This window comes from Octodon degus, unplaced genomic scaffold (assembly GCF_000260255.1).
Source record: "Octodon degus isolate 3935 unplaced genomic scaffold, OctDeg1.0 scaffold00104, whole genome shotgun sequence".
NCBI classification, from domain to species: Eukaryota; Metazoa; Chordata; class Mammalia; order Rodentia; family Octodontidae; genus Octodon; species Octodon degus.
Genome location: NW_004524680.1, coordinates 3,363,944 through 3,378,367, shown reverse-complemented (window position 1 = coordinate 3,378,367; position 14,424 = coordinate 3,363,944). Strand labels below are relative to the sequence as shown.

The 14,424-nt window shown below is 42.7% G+C and overlaps 1 protein-coding gene across 10 annotated transcripts in view; it reads left to right on the top strand.

Moving 5' to 3' along the window:
• The first annotated feature begins 2,693 nt into the window (after positions 1 to 2,693).
• Positions 2,694 to 14,424, top strand: part of Mroh1 (maestro heat like repeat family member 1) — an 88,743-nt gene continuing 77,012 nt past the window's right edge. For 4 of the 10 annotated variants that reach the window (XM_023723863.1, XM_023723864.1, XM_023723865.1 and 1 more), the window contains exon 1: positions 2,697 to 2,762. The gene's annotated coding sequence lies outside the window, so the exon portion shown is untranslated. Of the gene's footprint in view, positions 2,763 to 3,484; positions 3,633 to 14,424 lie in introns of those variants that run through there. The other 6 variants (XM_004638880.2, XM_023723869.1, XM_023723867.1 and 3 more) reach the window with 3 other exon arrangements.

Sequence of the window (14,424 nt, the reverse complement as noted above, 5' to 3'; positions counted from 1 at the left end):
GTATGTAGTGTGTTAATTATTGAAACTGTCCTACCGATTTGATTTGAAACTGTCTCATTGCTATTTGTTTATCAATAAAATTATGGCAAAAAATTAAAATAAATAAAAATAGATACTATAACAAAAAACAAAACAAAACAAAACAAAAAACCCCTGCTACCTCCAGATGGGGAGCCCAAAGGGAAAACTGCATGGTCCCAGCCAGGGGAGACATGTCCCTTTCTGCTATCCAGCCTGGGAGTCCATGCTTCCCAGACACACCAACTTCTGTCACTTTCCTGGTACCAGAAGGATACTAAGCTGGAAAGTTAGTATCCAACTGGAAACCAGTCGATACTAAGCTGAGCCCTAACAGGTACAGTCTGTCATCAGCCCTGTCCATCTTCCTTTCTTTTCTCCTGAACAGTTCTCCTGTATTTACGGAAGTGTCGTAACTAGTATATTCTTTAATTCTTTTTTTTTATTTTTAAAGAGAATACAAAATAAGAAAAAATTAGAAATGATGCCAGAAAAAGAAACAATATGGAATTTCACTAAAAATGCAAATTGGACAGTATTTGTTTTATTGCAGTGTTGTCTTCAAATTAGTTTATTTTTAAAATTTATTTATTTTTCTTTTGTGTGTGTGCACACGTGTCCAGCTCAGTCCACCAGGGGGCGGGGCAGGTTGGCATATGGTACTGTGCTTTAACTAAGCTTGTTCTAAGTAGGTGCTTTAGACCACTGAGCCATCTCACCAGCCCCTTCAAATTAGTTTAGATTACCAGATATATGAATGTAAAATTGGAAAAAAAGTTAAGCATTAACGTTCCTTTCTACAGACCAGCACAATTATACAAGCCTGTCCACCTTTTTGCACAGTTTTGATTATCTTCCTCTTTTGCACTTTTATTCATGAAATCCATGGAGCTTCTTCACTGAACACTGTCATGTTCTGACTTTGTGCTGAATAATGTAATAAAAGTACAAATAAAGGGCCCAGGGAGATGGCTCAGTAGAATAAGCGCTTCCCTGGCAAGCGCAAGAGTCTGAGTTCAATCCCCGGTTCTGCCAAAAAAAAAAAAAAAAAAGGTACAAATAAAGTTGTGATGCATGCTGGGCAGCTTGTGTGCATGGGGAGGGAAGAGATGGGTTACTGTTACTTCAGAAGGCCCCAGGACCAGAGAGGCATGCTAGTCTTTAAAGGGTCATGGTAGGGGGCACTTCAGGCTTTAGGATGAGTAGTGTGCCATCCAGGTGTGACCTTGGAAAAGGCCACTTTCTCTGGCAATTTCTCTGGTTATTTCCTCCTGTTTGCTTGGGACTATCAGCATCTTAGGCAAGTCCTCATCTTCTAAGTGCCCCACTTTCTTGGTCATCTGAGTCTTGTCTCCCTTTCTTGGGCTCTGGCCTCACTGTAGAAGCAGTTCCAAGGTCCTCTTGTTGCAGAAAAAGAATGTGTTTTATTTTTTATTTTATTTTATTTTTTTTAAAATAATTTTATTTATTTATTTATTTTGTGTGTGTGTGTGGCCAGCTCAGCCCACCAGGGGGCGGGGCTGGCTGGCATGTGGTGCTGGGGGATTGAACCGAGGTCCCTGTGCTTTGCTTGGCTTAGCTTGTTCTAAGTAGGTGCTTTAGAAAAAGAATGTGTTTTAGACCTCACGTTGCCTCCTCAAAGCTTAGCCTGCTCACCTAGCCAACCGCCTGATTTCATCTTACAGATGAACTCTTAGGCCTGGATGCAGTACAGCTAACCATTTTCTTTTCCTCAAAAGGTGCTTTCACTTTTTGGGTTTCCAGAATATCACCCGCACTTGAACACATCTAGGTGACTGCTGCTGGTTCAATCTATTTCTGAGCGCTCCTCCTCCAGTTCTCTTGGGCATAGTCCTTCCCATCTTTGCTTTCACCACCCCCCAAACCACACCCTTTCTAATTCCTCTTTTTTTTGTTTTTTTTCCGGAACTGGGGATTGAACTCAGGCCCTTCCACTTGCCAGACAAGTGTTTATTCTACTGATCTATCTCCCCGGCCCCTAGGTCCTCTTTCTTTATCAACGGCTTAAGATTCTACTAACTCATAGGAGGAGAGTCGATTTTCTCCAATTTCAAGGTGTCTGGTTGGTAAACTGGACCTCCATTTCTCATGAGCCTGCGTATGTGTACCTCTTCGCTGAAGGGCCTGAGTACTTGCTGGGTGTTCAGTGTGTTTGTTTGTGAGTCCTGGACGGCTGCACGTGTTGCGCGTACCCAGTGCGAGCGTGCAACTGCAAGTACACCTGCTTGCTCTCTAAGTATTTGAGTGGAATAACGCGCCATGCTTGTGGCCTCCCAGGTATACGGGGTGTGGGAAGGGCGCGGGCGTGGGGAACTGTCAGGTATAGGCTTCTAGCCTACCGGTACACCAAGTTGCGTCACAGCAGACAGCGGCTCTGGTTGGCGCCTGATCTGGGCCCACCTCACCTCCGCCCCGCCCAGCCTCGGGCTTTACCGGTCAATTTCTGCGGTCACTCAGCGGCAGGAGTGAGCCGGAGTCTGCGCAAGAAAGCACGATGGGGTGGGGGTGGCGGTGGCGGTGGCGGAAAGACGCGCCGCGAGCGTGAGAGACGCATCTCCAACCAATGAACGTAAAGATCGTATGAAGGCGGGACCAGGATACCCTTCGCCGGGCAGCGGTTGGCTAGAGCTCCGGAGCGGCAGGCTCAGTGCGAGTCTCCGCCCATTCCGGGCTGCGGCTGGGCGGGAGGGCGGCGCCTCGGCCGCGGCGTTGTAGCACCTCAGGTAAACTGCAGGCCGAGACTATCCTTCCAAAGCTCTGGGGAGACGCCCCTCTTCCCTCGGGGAACCTGGGCGGGAGAGGCAGCGGCCAGAGTCTCGTGTTGTGTGGCGCGGGAAGTAGTCAGGAGGCACCTCTCCAAGGTTGCCGCCAGCGCTTCGAATACTGGCGTCTCGGGGTCGGGGCCTGTCCCTCCCTTGGCTCAGGTGTGTTCTGCGGAGCCCTTGGCCGCGGCGCACCCGGAAGAGAGACTTAGGAACTTGCTAGTCAGCTCTCCCCTTCGGACACCGGCGCGTGGCTCCCTGGTGCTTGTTCCTCCTTCCCAGGGGGGCACTTGGTTTGCGTTCTGCCCCTCCCGGGAACTTGGTGGCCTCGGTCCTTGCCGCTCCTGGGAACTGGGTGGTCTCTGTCTCTGCCCCTTCCGGGAACTCAATGACTGCTGGTCACTGTCCCCTCCTCAGAGGGCACACGATTCCCGTCCTTTTGCCACACAATTGGGTCAACAGAGGTTCCCCCCACTCTCATTGGGAAGCTCAGCCCAAATCTGGAGATTTGGAAAGCCAGCGCGCAACAAGGCTACTAGTCTTTCTGTGTTCGCGTCGACAGCAGAGATATGGAGCAGGGTGATGATTTGTCCAGTCACGAGGACTGCTGGTCCTAGAGTGTAGGTCACATAGTGGGGATGGGTGTAGGCGGCCAGCTTCCAGACAAGATGAGAAGTAGGTGCTGCTGAGTCGTTGGACCTCCTGATTTGGGGACTTTTCCTGCCGCGCCAGTTAACCTGCAGTGCAGGCTCTGTTTTATACACCTTAGATAAATTTATCTTTGCCAGCTCAGGGTGGGGACTGGACAGTCATAAACTCCAACGCAGTGAGGTAAGCACAAGGGGCGTGGGAAGCCCAGGCAGCTGCTGAGACTGGGGGTGTGAGCTGCAGCAGCTGTTGGGATGGAGTCCAACTTTCAGGGGCTCGTCCTAGAGGCAGAGGCCCTATTGAAAATGGATGGTGGTAGAACTGGAAAAAAAGTTTGGGGTGGGATGTGGAGGAACAGGGGCTGTTGATGTTGATTTCTAACCTACATCACCGAATAGTGGTATTGCAGGAAAGAGGCAGGTGGTCTAGGGTGAAGATAGTGGATTGAATTTTAAAGCTTTGGGGGTTAAGTAGGCCATGACTAATTGGAAGGAAGCAGGAGGCAAGAGCTAGAAGATCCTTGGAAATGTTAAGCTGAGATATTTTGTTGGTGCATGTGTTTATGATATGTTTGCTTGTATAGTCTCAGCAGCTACAGACCTAGGGATGCTACTGTCAACAGGATCTTCGTTCTTGGGTTTGAGACTGCTATAGCCCACACTACCAGGTGTCTCTGGTCAGTCTGTTGTCAGAGTGGAATGACCAGAGGTTGAGTTGTCTTGTTCACTTGAAATTGATGTTGGGTTATTCATACTGCATCTGGCTGCTTTTCCCTCTTTCAGGAAGGACTGCTCCATGCTGAGGGACATTAAAAGATCAGAAATGAAATCTGTGAGGCATATGCTTGCTTGAGTTCATGGCTTTCCATGTGGGAAGCAGATGGTGGTGCTTAGGTTGCTTAGGTTTCTTTCCCAGGGTCCACAGAGACACAGGTAAGAAGGAAGGTTGTTGCAATCTGTGATCTGCAACCTCAGGCCTAGTAACTTCCTTTCTTTGAGCTGAGCTTTTTGGAGTTAAGAACATCTCTTCGTTCCAGCTTATGTAGCTTGATCCTTTTTGGGAAGGAGCACCAGGCAAGGCTCTCCTGGCTCTTTTAATCACCTGACCAGTGCTCAGAAAATACTGACTGCAAATGTCATGAGAATTGTGCTTTCTTCACTGAGCTGGAGAGGTCATCTTGCTTCAGAGGTTGCCTGTGAATCTCATGACATAGTTAACACATGGCTTATGTTGCGACATCATGTTCTCAGTGGGTGGTAAGCAACTAGTGCTGGACTGCATCACCCTGGGTCACCAACCCAAGTGCTTGCTAGTGACTTTGGAAGTTGATTCTTCGCTGGCCCCTGCATTTGGAGAAAAAGATCTTTGGATCTTGTGGCTTGGTGGGACAGTATGTGATCTTCCTACATACCCCTGACCCTCCAAGGTAGTTCATTCTGTCTCTGGGCTGTGGTACATGTAGTCTGCTCTGCTTTCCATGTCTTCATCTGACCCTCTCTGGACTGAGTGTAGGTGGCCCAGTTCCTGTGTTCTGCCAATATATCTGACAGCTGTACTACTTCTGCAAGTCCTTTATGTGGCCCAAGAGAGCCTTCACCCAATGATTTGTGGGCCAAAGACAAAAGACAAAAGTGAACGGTTATCATTTACTAAATGTGGAACCCTGAGGATACAGCTTCTTTGGTCATATGAACATGTATGTGATATATAAAGAGAGGCCCCATCAATTCTATTTAATACCAACTTTATTTGTTTGTTTGGAACTGGGAATTGAGCTCAGGACCTGGGGCTTGCCAGGCAGGCACTTTGCCACTGAGCTATATTCCTGGCCCTTTATCTCTCACTTCTGCAATTAATTTTGGCTTTGTGTTTTAAATTTACCATGAACTGTGGGCATACTCACATATGCCTGTTAATGTTAGCATTCTGACATGCTGAAGTAGGAGCATTGCAAATTCTACTTGAGTCTGGACAATTTAGCTAGACCCTGTTTCAGAATTAAAATAAATGAATCAAGCAAACAAGCAGGATGTAGTGGTGCATTTGTGTAATCCCAGCACCTGGTAGGCTAAAGCAGGAAGGTTGCTGCAAATTGGAAGCCAGCCTACAATTTAGTTAAAGGCCAGCCTGAACTGCATATTAATGCCCTGTCCCAGAAGAACAAAACAAAACAAAAACCCAAAACAACAACAACCCAGCCTCGAGATGTACCTCAGTGATAGAGTGGCCTTGGGTTCCATTCCCAGTATATGCCCCCAAATCATTCAAATCTTTGACAGGCATTTGTGTTTTCTTTCTTTCTTTCTTTCTTTCTTTCTTTTTTTTTTTTTTTTTTTTTTTTGGCGGAACCAGGGATTGAACTTTGGCTCTTGTGCTTGCCAGGGAAGCGCTTATTCCACTGAGCTATCTCCCTGGCCCCCTGTGTTTTTTCTAATATTAGCATATATAAATGTCTGTGCACTAGTGTGAGGACATCTCAGAGAGCTAGAGAAAAGTACTTGGTCTTTCAGGCTTGTAGTGGCCACTTTTTGGTACCAGGCCCAGCACTGTGATAGTCCTTGTCCTTACCACATCTGATGTTATGGGGGCGCTTACTCTATGCCTGGCTTTACTCCAAGTCAGAGCCTGCAACTGAAGATACTGATCATCAACACTTAGCAGATGATAGAAGGGGGCTGCATAATGGCTATGCAGTAAACATGTGCCAAAGGGTGTATGGCTCTAGCGCCAACTATTTAACCAGTGTGCTATGTTGCCTGTCAACCCTGGAAAGACAGCAAGATTTTTTTTATCTGAATATAGGATCTCACTTTGTAGTTCAGATTTGACTCTTGTTGACTATGTAGCCCATACTGACTTTATACTCATGATGATCCTTTTTTCTCAGCCTCCCAAGTTCTGGGATTGTAGGCATCACCACACTGGACTAGCAAGATACAGCTGCTTGTTCTAAGGGGTGGTCAGCATAGTCCCCATATGATCTAATGGCTGTCTCTTCTGAGAATTCCAGTATTCTTTGCCCATTGTATTGATTTTCTTAGTGATTTACAAACTTCTTTGCATGCTGTTAGGCAATTTAATCTGGGTGTGTTGAGATGCTGTCTCAAAAAAAAGCTTGTCACATGTATGATGGAATGGCTAAAACAAGCTACTTAACATAGGCATTAATTCACGTTTATCTGTGGTGAGACTACTTAAAACCTTTTTACGCAGTGTTAAAGTGTATGAAACATTTTTATTAAGTATGAATATCCCTATACTCAGGATTACTAAATCATATGGTAGTTCCATTTTTATTTTTTGAGGACCTCCCCAACCCCACTAAATAGAATTTTATTTATTGAGGACAGCATGATGCAATGATAGCAATGAAGCAGTTTCAAAACAGGTTAGTAGGACAGTTACAATAATTAATACATTTCATATTGTTGTCTTTGTAGTAGTTATTCATAGTACAAGATGTGGACATGATATCTTGTCTAAACACTATTAATACAAATCTTTCTTCTCATTGAATTAAGAGAAAGTAGCTGTATATCCTAACTATTGCACATACAGGTATATATATATATATATATATATATATTTTTTTTTTTTTTTTTTCCCCACTACAAAATGATCCTTTTATAGCCTCTGGTTTTGTTTAGCTTTGTCAGAGATGGGTATTCCATTGCCATTCAAATATTGTAGGTGTGTGAATTCAGCAAATTAATCCAATACAGTCCAGTAGTCCTTAATAGTAGTGGGTTATCTGCAGAACTGGCAATGTCAGAAGTTGTTGACTTGAGCCTTTTACAGCTCAGCATATTAGTATGGCTTTACTTTTTATACCTTATGTTTATACTTTTCTGCTGGATGGTTAAGACCAAGATAAAGCAAGACCTATATAACAAAAAATGAAACTTTTGTATCTGACAAGGTCAGTCAAATCCTCTCAGGACTTACCCTGAAGCCCTGTATAGCAGTTTGTAGATCTTTTGTCAGTGTCAGTCATCTGGATGAGTCACAGCCATTGCTTGACCAATTTGCTCTCTGTGAAAGCCTGAGAGAATGTTTTCTCTCCCAGTGACTCTTCTTAGGCACACTCTACATTGTTGATCACTTTCCTCTGTGACTTCATAATCTCCTTGAACAGAAAATTTGGGACACCACTGAGTTACAGGATGTTGCAGTACAGGTTCTCTTATGTCCTGAGTCCTCACTGACCTTGAATGGCTAGAGCCAAACTGTTGGTTATCCTTGTAGCCCTTTTTCTCTAATTTTTGGTCTGCAAACTTAAGTTGTTAACCCTCCAGAAAAAAAGCTTAATGATATTATTACCCTATAACATAGGCGATTAAGCTTAACATCACTATCTCTCTGAATATCATACACCTTAGATATAACATGGAACAGGTATTTTCCAACAATAGTTGATATGTTAAACTTTAAATCTCTATAGAGGGCCAGCCAAATAGCTCTGTGGATTAAAGTGCCTGCAAGCAGGCCTAGGAGCCAGGGGTTCTATCCCCCAGCCTGCTATCCCAGGCCCCGCCCCCAGGGTATGCTGAGATGGCACTTGAGACTGGGTGTGGTGCTGTGCACCTGTAATCCCAGCCAGCACCTGGGAGGCTGTAAACAGGTAGATCACTACAAGTACAATCTAGTAGTGAGACCCTGAATACCCTGTAGACCCTTCCCTAAAATACAAAAAGCAAAACCCTATAGAATGTGATTAAAAAAATAAATAATTACACATTTTTACACAGAAATTTAGAAACCTAACCATATTCAACATTGTAGTAGGACAGACCTATGACATTTTTTTCTTGCTTCTTGTTTTCTTTTATTACCTTTTTTTAAAACAGTTACTGGAGGGGGAATTTTTTTTTCTCCCCCAGAACCGGGATTGAACTCAGGCCCTTGTACTTGCCAGGCAAGCACTTACTCTACTGAGCTATCTCTCCTCCCCGCCCCCCCCATCATTTACTTGAGAGAGAGTATAACAGTAATTGGTATGACATTAGAAGCAGTATGCATTTAGAAGACCAGAATGACAGGCATTCTAAGCATGACCCTAGTATTACACATTGCTGTCCTTGGTGCAGTTGCTTAGTTCACAGGTATCAGCATATATAGTCAGTCAGGGTGAGAATCCTACCAGTTAATTGCTAGTTTCAAAAACCCGATGGAGATTCTCAGGACCATTGCCTTAACCATCTTGTATATATAAATGTATGGGTTTGCCCCTGCCATGTTTCCTAGCTTTTCTCTTTGCCCTCTCTTCATTGTTTAATCCTTAAGTTCTCACTTTCCTTCATATATAAATGGATGCAACTTGAAGATATAATCATAAGTGAAATAAACCAGACCCACATGTGTAAATATCGTATTGTCTCCCTAGTGTAAGAACTCAAAAGAGGGCTGGGGATATAGCTCAGCAGCATGAGCAAGCGCAAGGTCCTGAGTTCGATCCCTAGTACTGCAAAAAAACCAAAACAAAACAAAACAAAACAACAACAAAAAAACTCAAAAGAAGAAGTACAAATTGAAAGAAAGATATAACACAACTAAATGCAGTGCTTTAATCCAGAGCTGTTTGGCTGGCCCTCATTTTCAATGTAGAAGTCTTTTATTTCCTTTGTTAGATTGATTCCTAGGTATTTCATTTTTTGGATGCTATTGTGAAAGGTATTGTTTTCCTAATTTCTCTATTAGTGTTTGTTATTCATTTAAAGGAAGGCTATTGTCTAATTGTTGATTTTTTTTTTTAATCCAGCTATGCTACTGAATTTGGTTATTAAATCTAGAGTCTTTTGGTGAAGTTTTCACGGTCTTCATTTGTGAATAATGATAATTGAACTTTTTCCTTTTCTACTCTTACTCCTTTTATTTCTTTCTGTTGTCTAATTGCTCTGGCTAATATTTCCAGGACTATTGAATAAGAGTATTGACAGTGGATATCTTTGTCTTGTTCCTGATTTTAAAGTAAAAATTTTCAGTGTTTTTTATTCATTTAGTATAATATTGGCTATTGGTTTGTCATAGATAGCTTTTATCAGATTGAGATAAAGACCATCTATTTCAATTTTCTGTAGGGTTTTTATCATGAATGAGCATTGGACTTTGTCAAATGCTTTTTGTGCATCTATTGAAATGATTTATGTCCTTTTTGTTCTTGACTCTGCTAGTATGGTATATTACATTTATTTATTTATTTTTTTATTTTTGTCAGAACCGGAGATTGAACTCAGCCCCTTGCGCTTGCCAGGAGAGTGCTTATTCCACTGAGCCATCTCTCCGGCCCCTATATTACATTTATTGATTTGCATATGTTGGACCATCCTGTATCTCTAGGGTGAATCCTAGTTGGTCATGGTATATAGTCTTCTAGATGATATGCTGCTTTCTGTTGGCCAGTATCTTATTGTTCATATTTGCATCTATGGTCATTAGGGAGATTAGCTTGTAGATCACTTTTTTGTTGGATTTTTCTCAGGTTTGGTATTAGGGTACTGCTTGCTCCCAGGAATAAATGGGGAGTATTACTTCTTCAATTTCTGGCCTGGTAGGATAGCTCAGCAGACTTAAGTGCTTGCTTAGGCAAACACAGGGATGGGGATTTGATCCCTGGGACCATATGTCACACCAGCCCCACCCCTGGGTGTGCTGAGCTGGCCACTGAGACTGGGGTTGGTGGTGCCCACCTGTAATCTCAACGCTGGGGAGACTGAAAACAGGAGGATCACTACAAGTCTGAGCTGTGTATATTTGTATACATATATTTGTTTTATATACAATAAAGGGCTGGCTGTAATCCAAATTGGTTGTTAAGTCAAGGCTATTTTTCCCATAATGGAAGAGCCTATAATGTGTTCTGAACTTCCCAAAGCATCCCTTGATTAACCTTTTCATAATAAAAAAGGTTTGCATAATGTGCATAATTTACCAGAAACACCAAATATTTTCCTGGTGTAGTCACCAAAAAATTATAAAATGTGCCTAGTTTGCCAAAAGCAACAGCTTCATTCTGTATTCACCATTTAAATTCACATCTTTATCTTGCAGAAAAGGAGGAAGTAGAAGGTGGTAGTGGAAAGGAACATCCCCTTCCATGATGCTTACAGACACTTTTCTAGTATCCTGAGTCTTTGTTTACAACTGCACAAGTGGCTAGCATTTGGGTTGTGACTCAAGGCTTTGGTCATAAGTTAAGTCTAGGGGCCGGGGGATGGCTCAGTGGAATAAACACTTCCCTGGCAAGCATAAGGGCCTGAGTTCAATCCCCAGTTCTGGAAAAAAAAAAAAGTTAAATCTAGGGGCCTGGGGAGATAGCTCAGTAAAATAAGTGTTTGCCTGGCAAGTGCAAGGTCTTGAGTTCAATCCCTGGTACCACAAAATAAATAAATAAATAAATAAATAAATAAATAAATAAATAAAATTCCAGGCATGACCTTAGTTTTTGTTTTAGAGACTGGTGTTAACTTGAGGGTAGTTGGGCCCACTGGTATTTGGTACATATATATTTGTGATATCTTTTCCTCTTAGTGTGCTACCTTTTGTCTCAGTTACCCTTCACTTGTTTCTGGCTCCAAGGCAGAGTGGCACATGGCAGAGGGCAGCAGTTCATGGCAGCGGAATATAGCAAAAACAGCAAGAGCAAATAGAAGGAGTAGCGGCAACAATGGCAGCAGAGAGCAAGTCTTTCCCTTATGTTGCATTCAGGCTATCTGCCCTAGGCTAGGTATAGCACTCACACCCATAATCCCAGCAGCACACACACATAATCCCAGCACTGGACCATGAATTAATCACAAACTCTAGAAGCCTGCTCCAGTGACTGTATGATGCTCTGGGAGGACACCTAGATACAAATCATAACACCTTTACAACCTTCATTCTCTTTATCAGTCTTAGGTTGAAATTCACTTTGTTTGCAAATAAAATAGCCACTGCTGCTTTTTTCTGGGTTCCTATCATGTGGAGTATTATTTTCTCTCCTTTGACGTTCAGTCTGTGACTTTCTTTCTTTTTTTCTTTTTTATTTTTTTAAATTTTATTTATTTATTTGTGTGTGTGGCCAGCTCAGCCCACCAGTGGGTGGGGCTGGCTGGCATGTGGTGCTGGGGATTGAACCGCGGTCTCTGTGCTTTGACTAAGTTCGTTCTAAGTAGGTGCTTTAGACCACTGAGCCATCTCACCAGCCCCCTGTGACTTTCTTTTTAAATTAAATGTGTTTCTTATATGTACCAATATTGTTGGATTTTGCTTCTTGATCCATTCTCCCAGTCTGTGTCTTTTTTTTTTTTTTCAGTCTGTGTCTTTTGATTTGTGAATTGAGACCATTGACATTAATGGTTATAACTCATATTTTACTGTTCTTTGTTACCTTTTACCTCCCTCTGTTTAATTGCTTACCTTGCTTGATGTTGCATTATGTGGGAGTTTATGGATTTGAAATCTTGGGCTGGAGAGATGGCTCGGTGGTCTAAAGCACCTACTTGAAACAAGCTTGGCAAAGCACAGGGACCGCGGTTCGATCCCCAGCACCACATGCCAGCCAGCCCCGCCCCCTGGTGGGCTGAGCTGGCCACACACACACACAATAAATAAATGTAATAAATAAAAATTAAAAAAAAAAGAAGGAGCCATTTAGAGAATAATTAGGAAATGTATTGTAATTAGAAAACATTTAGAGAACAATACATAGAACACATATTAAAGCTAAAATAAATACTGATCTTTTTAAAAAAAAAAGAAAAAGAAAAGAAATCCTTGTTATCTCTTTCTAGACTGTTCTGCAGAATATTTTGCAGTGTTGGTTTGGTGGCCAAGCTTTTCTTCAGATGTTCTTTGTCATGCAATATCTTATTTCTCCATCAATTTCAAAAGGTAGTTTTGCAAGTTCCATCAATCTGGGTCAGAGTTTGTTTTCTTTTAGGATTTGAAATACTGCATTCCAAACTCTCTTGGTTCTGAGAATTATTTTTATTTATTTATTTATTTTTTTGGTGGTGGAACTGGGAATTTCACTCAGGCCCTTGCACTTGCCAGGCAAGCACTTATTCTCCTGAGCTATCTCCCCAGCCCGGTTTTGAGAATTTGTGTTGAGAATTCAGGTGTGATTCTGATGGGCCTTCCTTTATTAGTGATTTGTTTCTTTTCTCTAACAGCTTTTAATATTGTGTTCTTTTATTGAAATTCTGGAATCTTGACTTTTCTTGTTTTTGTTTTATGGTTCTTTTGAGATAGAGTCTTACTATGTAGTGCAGGCTGGCCATGAACCTCACTTATGTAACCCAAGCTAGCCTCAAACTCACAGTGATCCTTCTGCTTCAGTCTTCTGAGTTCTGGAGTTATAGGAGTGACCATTTTACCTGGATGGAATCTTCACTATTACATACTTTAGTGTAATTTTGGTTTTTTTTTTTCATCATGACTAATTGGAGTTCTTGGTGGGAAGAAGGTAGCAGAGCAACAAGGGTCATGGTTATATGTAGGGACTCATTGGTATCAGGGTGTACCCGGGGGAGAAATAGTGGCAGACATAAGAAGAAAAAAAGACAAGAGCTGGGTTCAGGTATTTGCCTGATTGAAAAAGGACCCGAAGAAAAACTGTAGGGCCTTTATTGATACTTTTGCAAAGTTAGTATCAGGAGACACAAGATTGCCTAGCAACTAATAACTGAAATTGTCTAGACAGGATGCTTTTCTCAAGACTGAGGTAGCTTTACCACTTTAGGCCCTGAGACCTTGTCCTGCCCTCCCACATACAATTAATTTCCAGCTTCAGCTGCTCCCAACAGTCATCTCTTTCAATTCCTTATATCTTATCTAGGCTGCTTAGGGTGGGTAACATTCACCCCCTTAATCCTAGTGCCTTTGGTCCTACCTTTGCACCAGGAATCAGTTACACACTCTAGATCCTGCTACTTCTGAAAAATCCCCACCTATGACCACATGAGACTTTGGAGGGGAACATCTAAACACAAACCATAACAAAAACACAACTAGTTTCTAAACAAATCCAGCTCCAATGTCTGATCTAGTGTCCATGTCTGAACAGTTCTGTTTCCCAAATCTTTGTGATTCCTTCTTGAAGAGCTCTGGGAGTGGGGAGATAGGGCTGCCTCAGGAGTTGCCACCCATTAGATGAGCTGCGAAAGTTTAAAATAATACACTGCCTAAAGGTGTATTAGTTCAAACTGGACTTACAACTGTATTACCCAAGATTCTACATTAACAAATGTTCCTTCTTCTAGAAATAACCCAACTTCCTATCACTTATGGCCTGAGCCTATTCTCTTAGGAGGATCAGTGCTAGTAACTGTGAGCTAAATAAACTTTCCTTCCCTAATTTTGAGTGTCAGGTATTTGTCCCAGCAATGAGAGAAGAGTAACTGAGACAGAATTTGGTACCAGAAGGGCTGGCCAAATAGCTCAGCAGATCAAAGCACCTGCCAATAGGCGCAGGGGCTGGGGGTGAGGGGGTAGGCGCTGTTGATACCTGGGCCTGCTGTGCCAGCCCAGCCCTGGGGAAAGGCAATTGAGACTAGGCATGGCAGCGTATGCCTGTAATCCCAGCTCTTGGAAGGTTGTAAGCAGGCAGATCACTATGAGTCCAATCTAGTAGTGAGACCCTGAAAACCCTGCAGATCCTTCCCTAAAAGTGTGTGTGTATGTGTGTGTGTGTATATATATATATATATATATATATACATAAAATTTGGTACCAGAGAAGTGGGGTCGTTTCTGTGGCTGAACCTGGTCATGTAGATTACAAGTTTTTGGGAATGGCTTATGGGAAGAGATAGGAAAGGTTTGGAGGTGTCGCCTACAGGGGGCCAGGGAGATAGCTCAGTAGAATAAGCACTTACCTGGCAAGCGCAAGGGCCTGAATTCAATCCCCAGTTCCGCCAAAAAATAAATAAATAAATAAATAAAAAGAGAGAGAGAGAGAGAGAGAGAGAGAGAGAGAGAGAGAGAGAGAGAGAGA